Here is a 14,930-nt window from a genome sequence, read left to right as displayed (position 1 = left end):
TTTCTTTATAACTTACAATGTGATCAATTTTTGCAATAAATGTCTTATGGAAATTCATGAAGAAAGTAAATGGTATTTTGCCAGGGAATGTAGTAAGTGTATCTCAGTGCAGTCTGACCTGTTTAGTTGTGTGGCTCAAGTACACTAAGGTTGATCTTCCTGTCCCCTTGGCCTGTCTGGGCCTGAGCCATGGCTGTCCCCTGTTCCTGCTGCTGCTGCTGATTCTGCTTGATTCCCCAGCTATGAGCTATGTGTGCTCCTCCTCTGTTACAAATGCTGAGTCAGCCATGTGCAGGACTAAGAATCCTCACAACATCCCCAGGAGCCTCATTCTTACACAGGAGAGGACACTCTTCTTGCTAAGTATGGTGGAACACATGTATAATTCCAGGTCGGAGCAGAAAGATCAGGGGTTCAAGGTCATCCTAGGCTATCTATTAAGTTTGAGGCCAGTTTGGGCTATGGGAGACCTGGTTTCTTAAAAACAAACAAACAAACAACAAATAATAGATAAAGGATAAAAAGAACAGAAGGTTCCCTTCTCTCCCTCCATCATGCTGCTTTTCTGAATTCTGTCATATTAGACATCGAATATTCAGCCTCCAGCCCCTTCATGCTCACAGTCTGGGATGCCTGTGAATGTCATTATATTATATTATATTATATTATATATATTATGTATTGTATTTGGTTTCTCTGGTCATTAGGACCTTATGCATCTACAGAGTCCAGGGCTGACTTTGCTGTGTGGGCAGGCAATCTTTCTCACTCGTACCTTCCTTTACTATGACACCAGTTGTTCTTGTTCTGAGATGTTACTGTGTGGTAAACTTTGCTTCTTTGTTTTGTTCTAAGGTTTTTTTTTTACTTATTTGTTTGAGACAGGGCCTCACTCTCTGGTCCTGGCTGGTCTCAAACTCACAGAGATCAGTCTCCTTTCGCCTCCAGAATGTTGGGATAAAAGGTGTGCACTCCCATACCCAGCCTTCTTTGTTGTTTCCAAAGTCCTCTGCTATGTGGTCAATTCTATTTGCATTTATTCCCCTGATATATAAGAAAACTTGTACCATGTACTCATCATAATTCCTCTAATTATAACTTTACATGGCATCTTTAACACTTATTCCTTTAGTCTTCCTTCCCTTTGTGATTGATGACATAATTTATGCCTCCCTCTCCTTCCTTTCTCTGTCTTTCTTTTCCACCACCAGATTTAAATCTGTCACATTAATATATTTCCCAGGGGTTTGTGTGTGTGTGTGTGTGTGTGTGTGTGTGTGTGTGTGTGTGTCTGGGAGGGGGTTCTTATATGTGTACTGTTCTCACATCATTTCCCTCCAACTCCTTGGGTAACTCCTTCTCAAATTTATGACTTTTTCTTAATTATTAATATTACACATACAGAGAGAGAGAGAGAGAGAGAGAGAGAGAGAGAGAGAGAGAGAACTTGCTGTATTTATTTAGTATTTGTATGTATATGTGTTTAGGGCTGACCTGGGATTGGATAGCCTATCAGAAGCTCGTCTCTGGAGAAAACTGATCCTTCCTCTCTCAGCAGCTCTTGATTGCTTGTAGTTCTTCATCTATAGGTGGGGCCCTGTGGTATTTCTCTTATCCTCGTTGGCATGCCAACTGGTATTATGCAGGTCTTATTTGGCTGACCATATTGTTGAGATTTCCTGGGTGCAGCTTCCCCGTTGTGTATAGAAGACATTGTCTTTCAACAGGCCTCCGGGCCTCTGGCTATTATAACGTTTCCACCCTCTCTTCCATGATGCTCCCTAAGCCTTAGGTGTGGGGTTGTGTTGAAGATGTATCATTTCGAGTGTAACACCCTGCGGCCAGGCCAGGTGTTACCGGCATTTTGACCAGTTGTGAATTTTTGTAATGGTCTCTGTCTGTGGAAAAAAGGAAATTTCTTTGATGAGGCATGAGAGGTACACTCATCTGTGGGTATACAGAGAAGTTTTTAAAATGAAGCTAGCAATTATACTGGCTTAGGAAAGTGGCACTAGTGAGATCTCCTCTAGGGTCTGTGACCTCACCAGTCACGGGTGTCAACTAGACTTACAGACCAACTGTGAATTCCCTCCTATGGAGTAAGCCTTAAGTCCAATTATACAGTCATTTTAATTTAATTATTTGATTTTCTTATGTGGGCATGGACATGAAACAGCATGCTTGCAGAAGTCAAAGGACAACTTGCAGGAACTGGCTCTCTCCTTTACTGTGTGGGTCCCAGGGATCAAATTCAGGTCAACAGGCTTGACAACAAAGTACCTTTACCCACTGAGCCATCCCATGCATCCCCAAACCCATGTTTGTCTTATGTGTATAATTCATCAGATTATCTGGTCCTATTGGGGTACATCTTCTGCATGGCAGAGGTTAGCCAAAGCTGGTGCTTCCTCTAAATAGATCTAGAACATTCTGCTTTATGTTGTCCTCATGCAGTAAAAGGCTAACTATTTCCTTTAATCTCTGCTTTTACAGAGTGTGTCTGCTTCTCCAGGCATGAAGGATCAACAACAGCCTGGGGAAGGCTCTGTTTACGGTTTAGCAGAGTTCAAGGCAGAAGTCAGTGTAGACACCTGGGCTACATGATTAAGCCCAGTGTAGACACCCTGGCTTCATGATTGAATTGATAAACAGAGATGGGGAGGTGTGGTGACAACCCAGGCTTCTGCCTTGTACAAATTTAAGCGAGAGATGATGATGTGGTTCATCATGCAGGGTTCTATGGACATCGGCTTCAAAGTAGTCAGTGTTGTGGGTAAGTTTAGGGTTCAGGGGATGAGGTAAGAAATAAAGGTAAGGTCATTGGGTCTTGCTTGCTTCTCTACTATTTCATGAGAGCCTGCTATGGACCAGGCAATATATAATTATTAGATCAAATAAAATGGCCTCAGAGGAGCACAGGTGGCAGAATTCACTGGAGAAGTTGAGTCGTTGTGATATCGAGCTGCAGCTGTCCCTCCTCTAGGCCTTCCCATATCGACAGCATGTTTGTTTCGTCGCATTTGTACCTGGTCATAGTTTGAAGAGGAGGAAAACTACCCAATGGGATTTCCTTAGTGTTGTCACAGAAGCTGGGTTATTAGGAGTAAGGCGCGTTTCAGTGTCTGGTCTGAGACAGCGGCCACCAGTGGCATCCTCGGCATCACCTTGACCAATGTGTGAATGGCCATCAAGTTCAACAGGACTGAGGCAGAATACGTCAGAAATTTAGAGATGTGTCTTCAGATGGGGTTACCTCCTTCCCTTCCCTTTAAGAAGAAAATGGCAACTAGGTTGAAGTACATCTAAAAGGAAATGTAAATATTAAAAGAAGACGTGCCCAAGTAAGAGGGCAGTTATCTTTGAAGTGCACTCTCCCTATGACTTCCCCAGTGATACCTGGGAGACTAGGACCCCACGGAGAAGGTGACAGTCCACTGATTTCCAGAATTTGTACCCATTCACTGTGTGTGCGTGTGATGTGTGTGCGCGTGAAAAATGGGCCAGAGAAGAGGAACACGAAAATATTTTTAGATTCGCATCACCACAACATGTGGGAAGTGTTACCAGAGATAATTCCACACTCTGTCCCTAATTATGTCTTTTAATACTTCGTTTCCGCACACGAAGGGGCAAGCCATTGCCATGTCTACTAACACGCCTGGTTTGGGAATGGGAGAATTATACTAGACGCTGTGATGAAATGCGTTAGAGGTGGAAACAGCTGAGAATGGGGCCTGGAATGTATGAGGATGAGCTTTCTGGGACTGTGTACCTTTTTTATTCCTACGTTCAGAGAGATGCAGAGTAACGTGGGTGCGTCCATCCTTCTTGAGAACCAGACTGGATTGAAAGATGCCTGTGGTTTAGTAAAGCACACTTCCTGGTGTGTTTATGAAGCCAGTTCTAGAGATGATTGATATGTGGGCCAACCAATGCGGTGGGAAGACCTGCCTGCCTGTAGGCACCACCACCAAATAGGCTCTAATAAAGGTTGAAGGGGAAGGAAGCCACAGCGCCTCCTAGTGAAAGTGTCTGCCTTTGCCCCTGCAAACCTCAGCCTCCAGCTTCATCAGCCTTTCAAGGCAGAGTGACACCAAGGACCCTTCCAGAGAACTTCAAGGCCTTTAGCAGCAGGCTGGGGTATATCATTGAACACCCCCATTCTGTAGCTTTCTGGTTCTTAGGCCAAGCAGCTTCTGGGGTCTCTCTCTTCCTGTGGACAAACACATTAGACTCCTGAACCCCCAATCTTGTCAGGCATTCAAATCCCCTCTTTTAATTGCAGACATGCACCACACCCATACTGCACAGACCACTCCTGTCCTTAGAGGCAAGTCTTTTCCTGTCTTTGGTGAACTGCGAAGACCACTTGTCAAAGGATCAGAGTATGAATCCCTGAGTGTTTAGCCCTTTAAGTGCTTTGGCCTCTACATTATCTTCCCACGTCTTCCTTCGCTTTGACAAACGTTATGAGACCAACGGCCAAATATGAATTAGCATCGTGCTTTGGTCCTTCTTGGGACACTTTTGGGCAGTCACATAGCAGCCACTATCTATGGAGATGTTACTTTCAAGGGTTCCTAGCGATCGGCTCTGTGTATGTTCAGGTGCATCTGCCTTCCCATCTTCGTTTACTTCATCCTTGAACAAATGACTGGACTGTGCACACAGAGACTACATCAGCATCTGCCTCCATTAATGTAAATGTCACCGCTACAAGCAGGAGTAGCTGGGAAGAGGAGTTGAACCAATGCCAAATAGAATCAGTTAATCTGTTTCTTCAGCTGTCTCCCGATGTCTGCAACTCGAAGGAAGGACTGAAAAACGCATCTGTCAAGGTGTTTTTGATAGGATGGACCAGAGAAAACAGCTCAAAGTAGCTTTAAAAGTGGTGCTGCGGTGCTGACACTCTTAGCTGGAAAGTCCAAACCTTACGTCAGGTAAGGACAGACCCAGCATCGGAATGACTTTGTCTCGGTATGGGATGCTGTTTGCTTTTTATTGTTAAGTAGCAAATTAACTAAAATACCCATAGCTCACCATACTAAAACCCCTCCTGTTAGCTCATACCTACTGTGGGATAGGAATTTAGGAAAAATTAACTAGGGAATTATGGCTCCAGGTCTTTGAGGAAGGCACAGGAAAAATTTCAGATGGGGACTGGGGAAACGGCTCCATCCACAAAATGCTTGGCTTACAAACCTAAGCACATGAGTTTGATCTTCAGAACTCATGCCTTGTTTTGTTTTATTTAAATCTAGGTATGATGACCTTCAGTTATAATCCCAGCACCGGGCTTGTGGAGACTTGCAGCTCCCAGGGCCTCACTGGCCAGCCAGCCTAACCTACTCAGGGAGCTCCAGGCCAGTGAGAAAGCCTGTCTCCATAAAGTCAACTGGGTAGCTACTGGGGAATGACACCTGAATGTCCTCTGGAGTCTACACATGCACACATACATACATACATACACACACTTGCACACACAGTTCTGAGGCCAACTGAAAGCTTGACTGAACCTGGAGAGTTTGCCTCTGCAATGACGTCATTCACACAACAGGTAGACTGATCTGACTGCAGCTGGGCAGCTTCATCCTCCCTGGGTTTGTCTCAGATAGCAGCTGGCTTTCCCCCAAAGCAAAGGATGCAGAACTGAAAAGGAGAGAGACAGTTTTGTGATCAAGACTGAAAGGTTTGAGTACTTAACTTTTAGCATTTCAAGAAGCAGGTTACTGGGGCCACCACATTAAAGAAGACAAGAGCAAGGTGCTTACTTGGAAAGGAGCCCTATCAAAGGACAACAGATGTACAAGGAAACCCCCAACCTTCAAAAGCTCAGGTTCCATCATGGTCCCTGGTACCTCACAGGTTAATATCACAGCAGAAAGAGCATATACCTTCCATGTAGGATTGGATGATTGAGGGCATGTGACCAGCCTCAAACCACATCCTCATGGCCAAACGGACATGGTTACTCTAGTAACCTTAGGTCAGAGTCAGACACTCTCCAATCAAAACAGAGACAGCATCAGATTTCTGAGAGGCATAAAGGCCACATGGAGAAACCATGGGTAAAATTCCAGTCCTGCTATGTAGAAAGGGGTATGTGAATTTTGGATGGCCCAAATCAACGTCTCTTCTTATACCTGTCTGCCCTTGCATAGTTAAACTTATGAGCATATTCATGCTTTTGTGTGCACAAATACATGTGGGCATAGGAATGGCCTAAAAGTATGCTGTGCTGATTAGTTTGTCAGGTAGGCTGCGTAACATAGTTCTGAACTATCTAGCTATAGAGGTGTGATCTACAAATTCCCGAAATGACCAACTGCGTGTGCTTATTACACACTGCACCTTTCAACTATAGGAAATGACTTCGTCTATTGTAGGGGAGATGAATGGCTTCCAAAAACAAAAGACAGAGGTCTTGAGAGATCACACACACAAACACACATAGACGTGCACAGACACAGAGACACACAAACACACAGACATGCACAGACACATAGACACATGCACACACATACACACAGACACAGGCACACACAGACATGCACACACACAGACATACATAGACACGTGCACACACATACACACAGACACAGGCACACACATACAGACACAGACACACATAGACACACACATACACAAACACACACATACACACAATTACCGCTCCAAGAATGTGGCCCAAGAAACAGAGCCTTCCATCTGCCAATATCTCCCAATCTCCCTGATGGTGTGTGCTTATCTGGTAGCATGCAGGAGCCTTAAAGGAAAGACTAAGTTTGTTTTACTTATTTTCAAATCTGCTTTAGAACAGTGTTGGGCTCACACTTGGCACTCACTACATACTGCTCAGTAGTTAGAGACCTGATGTTAACGAGAGATCAAATTTACTGTCTTTCCATTTGAAGGTTGAATCACTGAGTGTGTCTCTTCTACTCACTGATACAAAGGCTGGCCAGGCAGGAGGAGATTTAAAACAGTTGTAGGTACAAGGGCCTCCAGTCAGAGGAGGAAGGGACATAATAAACTAGTTCTGAGCCTCAGTGTCTGAATCAGAAGGACAGGAAACGTAGCTTGGGTTTCATTTCCTATCATCTAGCCAAATCCTTACAGCCAGTCTTCATCCTCAAGCGGGGATAAGGCATCCTGGCTAAAGTGGATGGGTGGGGCCTTTGCAGGCCTTCCCTTTCTACAGTGGTGAGAGATCGTTAGAAGTCTGATTGTGTTACCCCTCAGTGACTCATGTCTCCACACAGCTGGGCAAGTTCTGGGGAATTATCTTTCTGGGGCTAAATTAATAGGGTATCAGAGTATCAGGCCCATCTCAAGAATCTGTTAGCATCCAACTTACTCTTCTCTTTCCCTCTCTTCTGCTCTGTAACATTTAATGTAGCCACTGGGGCAAGATGAAGGCATTGCAAAGACTCATCATGTTTTCTTTGAGTTGATTGCCAATGCCTGAGACTCATTTTTGACTTCTACAGGCTTGGGCTTTTGAGACCTGAATGTTAGAACAGGGTTATTCTCTCTATCAGCCCTGTCTTTTACTTGAGGTACTGTCACTTTGTTGACCCCAACTAGAGGGTTCAAAGGGTCCTGTGGCATGCTGCAGAACAGAAGCAGTGTGATATCATCCAATACGGCCATGACAGGTTTCCCAGGACCTGGGCATGAGGGGAATGGAGACTGACTGTCCAAGAGGCACAGGCATTCAGCTTTACAGAATTAACAGTTCTTGATGTTGGGAGCCTGCCTAGTCACACAAATATACTCACCTGGTTCTGAAATGTATGATCAGAATTTGTTCAGAAGGTAGAATTTCTATTCTGTGTCTTTTCCCATATTAGAAGTGGAATTTATCCAGCACCAGCAGCTACAACATCAGCAACATTGTTTATTTTGAGCATCTACAGCAGACATATCTTGGACAAAAGCAGTGTCTGCCACCGTGAGGGATCTGCAGTGGCTAATGGTGCTGGTTTTGTCCTCCCTTGACAGGCAAGGACACTAAAGCCATTGTCTAGAAGTTAGCTTTCCCAGTGACTCAGAACCAGAATCTGAGTCCAAGTCCAAGTGACTTCAGAACTAAGCCTTTGACTGAGCCCCACATAAATAATTTGCCAATAGTAAGGGTTCTCTGTTCTTCTATAGAACTGGGGCTGATCCAGGCAGTAGGGCATTCATATGTTTACCAGAAAGCAGGATGTTCCACCCGCAGTTGTTACTGTTATTGTTATTTAGTGGAATCTTAAAAGTCTTTGTTTAATATAAGGGTAGAGGAAATTGAGACGATGAAGGCCAGATATGGGGCTTTGGTGAGACTCTTAGGCAGATCTAGGGGAGAGAGCTATGCACCCACGTCGCTTACTGAGCTACTTTCCCATGCATCTGAAACTCTAGGCAGCACCTTCATAGATTACACGTGGTGTAATTTATATGGGAAGGATGAGGATTGGGGTGCACAATGATACACAACTGTATGGTGCTTGCTGGTTCTCCTAGCACCCGGGAAAAGAGGCTGGAGGATCCATAGTTTGAGCCAGCCTGAGACACAATTGGAATAGAAGCAAGGTGAGGAGAGGAAAAGGAAAGGGGTCTGTGAAACATCGAAAATGACCCTGAGGGAAGACTTGGTCTGCCCGTTAAAACAGGGACAAATAAATAACCATTTGTCTGACTTAGGTTAACATTAAAAACTGAAAACTTTCGGGCGAAAGGCGATGACTTATGGGAGCATGCCGTGGCCTAGTCTGTCTTCAGATGTCTGCAGGCTGCAAATCTCTAATCAATAAATTCTTCCCTATTGACAAAAGCAAAGGGAAAAGGAAACAACTGGCCGTGGCTAAGCAAAGCTGTCAAGTAAAGCTGTCAGGTTCAAACCGGACTGAGTATGAAGCTGGCCAAGGGGCTTGGGGACCTTGGACAAAGGAGGGCCGGGTAAGGCCCTTTGAGAAAGCTCTGTGGAATGGGCTCACCGGGAACTCACAGTGGGGAAAGAGAATGGGAAGTGGGGGAGTTGTGGTGTTGGTGGATGGAGACTGAGGACATGGGAGTCTGAGAGCACAGGCCAAATCTGAGGACGCCCCATGTCACACTGGACAGACATCTCTTTGTCAGCTTTAAGGAATCAGTCTGTGAAGAAGCAGCTATCTGCGAAGGGAAGGCGAGCAACACAGACAACATGGAGTGAGAAAGAAAATGCACTCATACCCTGTGCACTAAACCGAGGAGCAAGCCATCATCCTGGGTCTGGAGTGGAATTTCAGCAGCCTTTCTTGGACGCCTATTGTGTACCTCACAACCCAAGCTCTGTAGTTCCCTGAAACTCGTGGAGGAAAATCTTCCCTCTCGTGAACCTTTACGTCAGTCATATGTCTGTGAGTGTGTATCATGTTGCATGCATGCATGCATGTGCACAGGCCATGTGGGGATGTGTTCAGGCAACAATTTGTTAATGTTCAGCAGTGCTATTATCCCAAGAATCAGCTGTACCAGCTATAAAAAATATCAACTTAATGACACAAGCTTCTAGACTATAAAGGCTGGCATCACCTGGCCCCTGTAGCAAACCCAGGACATTCTGACTTTTCTATGAAATCTTGGTAAGGGTCATCAGTTTATTACCTTCCTTAGAAGGAAACAAAGGTAGATGCAGGGCAGAAATGATTCTTAAGGTTGGATTCTGGAAACCATAGAGACTCAAGGAGCCGGCTGCAGGCTCCTGGTAGAAGGCTATGGAAGGGATCCCTGGAAAGGGGAATTTGCCTTTTACAAAGGAGCTGTCAAAGACACAAAAAGCAACAGTCCCCCTCCTGCAGAGGGTGCTGCCAGAAGCCCCGCCGAGGTGGCCGTGAAAGAAGCTCAAGGAAACAGCAAACTGTGGACCATCTCTGACAAAACCAGCATCTTCGTCTCTCCTTTTCCACAGAGAGCTCCTGATAAGTAGTTTTGAGCTCAGAGGAATTAACCATCTATCACTTTAAATGTTTATTTTATGTCCAGCTTATCCTAACATTTTTATTCATCTTAATGAGAAGTAATTGGGCTTCCTATTGCAGTGTTTCATTTAAAAAAGGGGAATATTAATAAGGACGCAAGACATGCTGAAAAACCCAGAGCTATCTTCCAAGGCTTCACCATCTTTGTCGCCAGCCCCGAAGTTAGGAATGGAGATTGAAAAGTATATTCAGTGCATCTGAACCACATCGGTCCCGCGGCTGGTGGGGAGGCTTTTATTGTATGTCATCATGCCTTCTGGGAATCATGACATTAAAACATATCCTTGGTTCTCACTTAAGCCAATTTTGGAGGGCAGGGAAAAGAAAAGACAACATTCTGCAGCGAAAGCACCTTCCTCCATCTGGCAAAATGGCTTTCTGGACTCTATTGTGGCTCATTGTCTAAAAATAGGATGGAGACAAATGGTTATCATTTGCGAAAGCCCATGACAATAATGATAAATGAACAAATTTTTTTGCCCTCTGAAGTCATTGCTTAAGGCTTTCTCTGGGATCAACAATGTTAAGCTGGTAAACTGGCCTCATCTGCATCCGCAGAAGGTTTACAAATGGCTTCGTAAACAATTTCAGCCACAGCGTTAATCTCTCCTCCAGAAGTAGGGCTCGGAGAGGGATGATTGATTCGCAATTTACAATGACAGTGAACCCCTGAAACAGATATGAGGGAAACTTTCGGTGAGTAATGTTTTAGTTGACAGGAAACGATAAGACACATCTTTCATCTGATAGTGGGCTGTTTTTGATAAATATTGTTCATAATGGAGAATTTTGGAATCATTAATGTGTGGATAGAACATTACTACTTTTTGACTAGGACTTCAGACACCAGTTTCTTGGGGCAGGAGTTTGGTTTTCTTTTTTTAAAAGAAGTAATAATAAAGAAGAAGGAGAAGAAAGAAAGAAAAAATGGGAGGAACGAGATGGTTTTGAAAGCATGCAAAACAGTTCTGCTATTGTTTGAGTCACATCCAAACTGCTAACGGAAGAGAATGCACACGCAACACAGCTCTGTTCATGGGAACAAAATTTCAGCAGCACCGGGATGCTCACCATGTCCCAAGGCAGGGCAGAACAATAACGTATTTTGTTGTTGTTTTGTCTCGCTTGGTACAGAATCTTGCTGTTTATCCCAGAATGACCTTGAGCTTGTTATCCTCCTGCCTCAACCTCCTGGATGCTGCCATGTATGGGCTACCATGACAGCACCGTATTATTTTTGAGCATCATCATGATGGTCTGTCAGGACAAAAGAGGGCATGTAATGGAAGCAATATTAACACTCCTGTTTCTTGGCCCCTCTATTTGGGAGGGGATACCCTCCGTTCTCTGACTATAGTCTTAATCCCATGCTGGTTTTCCTGGGATCATCCTCATAGCCTTTAACTCATTGTGTCCCATATTACTGTGCTGGCTAGCCTGCATTGGGCACCAGTCACCAATCCCCGAGATTGCATGTCTGCCTTGCCAGTCATCACTCCAGTCCAGGATTGGCTATCTCCCCAGATTCTCCTCCTCATCCTCATCTCATCCTTTCATGCCCCTGTTTCACAGCAACAATATTTATATAACAAAGCTGACAATGGAGCATTGATACATGAGGCTCCATACTGGTGTACTTCTCATGACAAGTGGCCATGACCGCTTCCCCCTCCCCATCACCCGTGACGCCTGAGTGCTAGTACTGAGATTAAGTTCTCTCTCAGCCACTCATGGGTTGGGTGGAGGAACACCTTTTGTTTCCATTGTGATTGGCACCTAACCTGCCCCTTCCAGCAATGCCTGAGCTTTGCCTCATAGAACACGGTACATGTCAGAGTGTTCAGAAACATCGGTGCAGTAAGCAGCTTAAAGCCCAAAGAGAGCCAGAGAGAAATCCGGCTGTGTATTCCATGGCTCTGTCAGCTGTTAAATGTCCAAGCCCTTCAGTATGTGGAGGCAGGATGTGAGTCACATCACTAAAATAACCCTCTGCGTTTAGCTCTATTTACTATCTGATTAGCAGCCAGGCAGCCAGGAGACCTACTGTGTGCCAGGAACTGTGAAGCACGGTGGCTCTATAAATACAGAAGCTGAGACAAACAGATGCAGTCCTCTACTCTCAGAGAGCTGGGTTTGCCTGCCTGCAAAGCAGATCCCACAGTCAGCCGCATGCACTGAAAACGGCGACCCGTCTATGCTCTGCACATTGCCTCTCTTCTACCTCAAAACTCTCCTGTGCTTTGCTGGCCTTGAGTCGGATCTTCACAGCACTCTCTGGCTGGCTCCAGTCTCGTCTCTCAGTCTTCTAGCCAATCTACCGAATGTATTCTTCATATTGGGCCCCATGTTGCCCCACCCTGGATTTCATATTCATTTACCAAAATGTGATTGATCTCAGCTATGGTGTTGGGTCTTACTTCTCAGCTTGATTGGGTTTTGAGACTCTGAGGAGACAAATGAAGCCTACCTTTAGGTGTGACCGTATTGGCGTATCTAGACAATTTGATCCTGGTCACTTTCTGCTTCCTCGATGACACTATTATCCCTGGATCTGCTTCTGTCTTTATCTGCTCCCATTTTTATGTGTTGGACACTAGTGTCTGAAAAAAATAACAAAAAGAAAAACAAACAAAAAAAACCTCCCCCACCACACACTTCCAATACTACAATGCTCAATCCAAGTGCATGGGACCAAAAAAGACCACAGACTAAACTCTCTGAAAGCATGAGCCACAAGAATTCTTTCCTCCCCAAGTCCATTCTGCCAGACATCTGGTTATAGTGACTGGAAGACTGATTAATACCCCTGAGAGTAGGATTGGAGGTGGTTATCTGCTCTCCCAGGTAGAGGGCTGAGCCGGGACACACACGCCTCCTCTGAAGATGTCATTTTGACACTAACTCCACCAAAAAAGCCTGTGGGCTGCCTCTAACCCATGTGCTGCCTCTAACCCACGCGCTGCCTCTAACCCACCCGCGCTGCCTCTAACCCACGCGCTGCCTCTAACCCACGCGCTGCCTCTAACCCACGCGCTGCCTCTAACCTATGCGCTGCCTCTAACCCATGCACCTTCCCTATAACCTAAGAGACAGGAACCACCGGAAGGCCCAGCGACCCTGACGACCTTCATCCCAAAGTGTGTAACAAACATTTCCTCGTATGATTTCATATGTCTTACGAAACTCCAGAACGTCAACCCTGGTGCATGCCTCATGGCTCTGCCACCCTGAGGTAACATGCCTGGAGGCACATGGCAGCAGACAGGAGGGACATGAAGCCTTGACCAGCCCGAGATCTACCACTGACGACAGTACGTTGGCCTGGTATTGTCACGGTTCCCAGGAGCACCCTACGTGTGCATCTAGTGGATGGATTTTCTGCACCCTGTCCTGCTCTGAATGTCCTGTGGTCACCTAAGCTTTTGGCCTGGGAGAGTTAGTGGCTGCCAGCATCACTATCATTTCTGTCTTTACCTGCCCCAGTGCCTTCTTCCCTGCCCCTTCCTTCGCACCTTCCTGACCTCTTTCTTTTCTTCATGGATCCCAAAAGCAAACTCGAGTTTTGTCCTCTGTTTGTTCTGCAAGACAGAGATAGCACTCAGACAATAGAGTCTCCTTGGACATTGTCTGAACACTCTCTCTGTCTATCAGAACCATGGACATGACCGGTGGGTGAGCTGCCAGTGCTGTCAGCATGATCCCTGTGACTCCTAGGGAACAGTATATACGCCACTGCTAAGCCAGCCTCTTGGCTTCAGGGGTAGCCACCCAGGGATGGAGAGCTGGCTGCATGGACTTGCGCTCAACTACAGAACGGCAGAGCTTTCCCCAGGCCCAGGTTAAATGCCTTTTCGGATGTGAGAAAGGAAGTCTGATGCGTTAAAAGCCCGGCTCCTAGGTACAATCTCCTTTAAATAACAAGCAGTAGCTTCGCAGCCCTACTTCAACACTAAGTGTGCGCTGTGTAAATTGCTTTGATAACGGCATTCATCCTCTACCCTGTGTTTTCAAGTATTCCAACTTGCTTTCATTTTATTAATGTATTTCTCTTATCTTTCATCTGAATAGTGTTCTCTATGTAAAGTGACCAGAAGTGATTAATGATGACTAGATTAAGATAGGACGGGGTTGTTTGAAAAATGACTTAAGGACCACATGTAAGTCACTGGCTAGAGTCCCAAAATGCAAATTCTGGTTAAGTTAATGACTGGAAAATCTTGATGGCCCCAACTGTACGAGCTATGACATTATCTAAGATTTCTTTGTAAACAATATATAATTAGCATTTTGTGTTAAAATGACTTAATCTTTTCTTAATGATTTCAGTAGGAATTATTAGCCTAGAATCCCAGAGTTAAAAGGGTCCAGGTAGTGGTCACGTAGGTGTCCTTCTGGTGCTCAGTCATCCAGCCCCAGTGAGTTCCTGCTGTGCTTTGTGAACGGGCAGGAGTGTTCATGTCCCATTAGAGGTCGACACTTTATGAAAACGTCCGAAATAATCTAGTTTGCAGGTGGTTTCCTTTTCAGGGAAGAGCCTTGCCTGCTCCTAGAAGGGGTTGGGAGAAGGGAAATTGTTTTTTATGCTTGCACCCGCCTTCCCTGACAAACGAGCCTTATCATCTACGAGGCTCTTAGCTCTCATTCACCCACTCAAGGAGCTGGGGAGCTTTTATGAAAAATAAATTAATAATGCATACTAAATTACATTGGCAAGAGACATTCAAATATATATTGCCGTCTTCAGAGATGATTAGATTTACGTTTTGTTCAAGGGGACTCGTCACCCTCATCTCCTGGCATGTCTGATACCATGAGATGTTCACTACCCTGCAAGGTGGACTGCCAGGTTAAAGCATCCGCTGTCCCCGGCAGAGTGCTAAGGTTTCAAGTTACGACCTACAAGATCCAAGGAGGAAACCAGAGGCC

This window comes from Microtus oregoni, unplaced genomic scaffold, assembly GCF_018167655.1.
Source record: "Microtus oregoni isolate MIOR12 unplaced genomic scaffold, Mior012 000102F_ref0000329, whole genome shotgun sequence".
NCBI classification, from domain to species: domain Eukaryota; kingdom Metazoa; phylum Chordata; class Mammalia; order Rodentia; family Cricetidae; genus Microtus; species Microtus oregoni.
The sequence above is the reverse complement of the archived record's forward strand: the minus strand, read 5'-3'. Positions refer to the sequence as shown.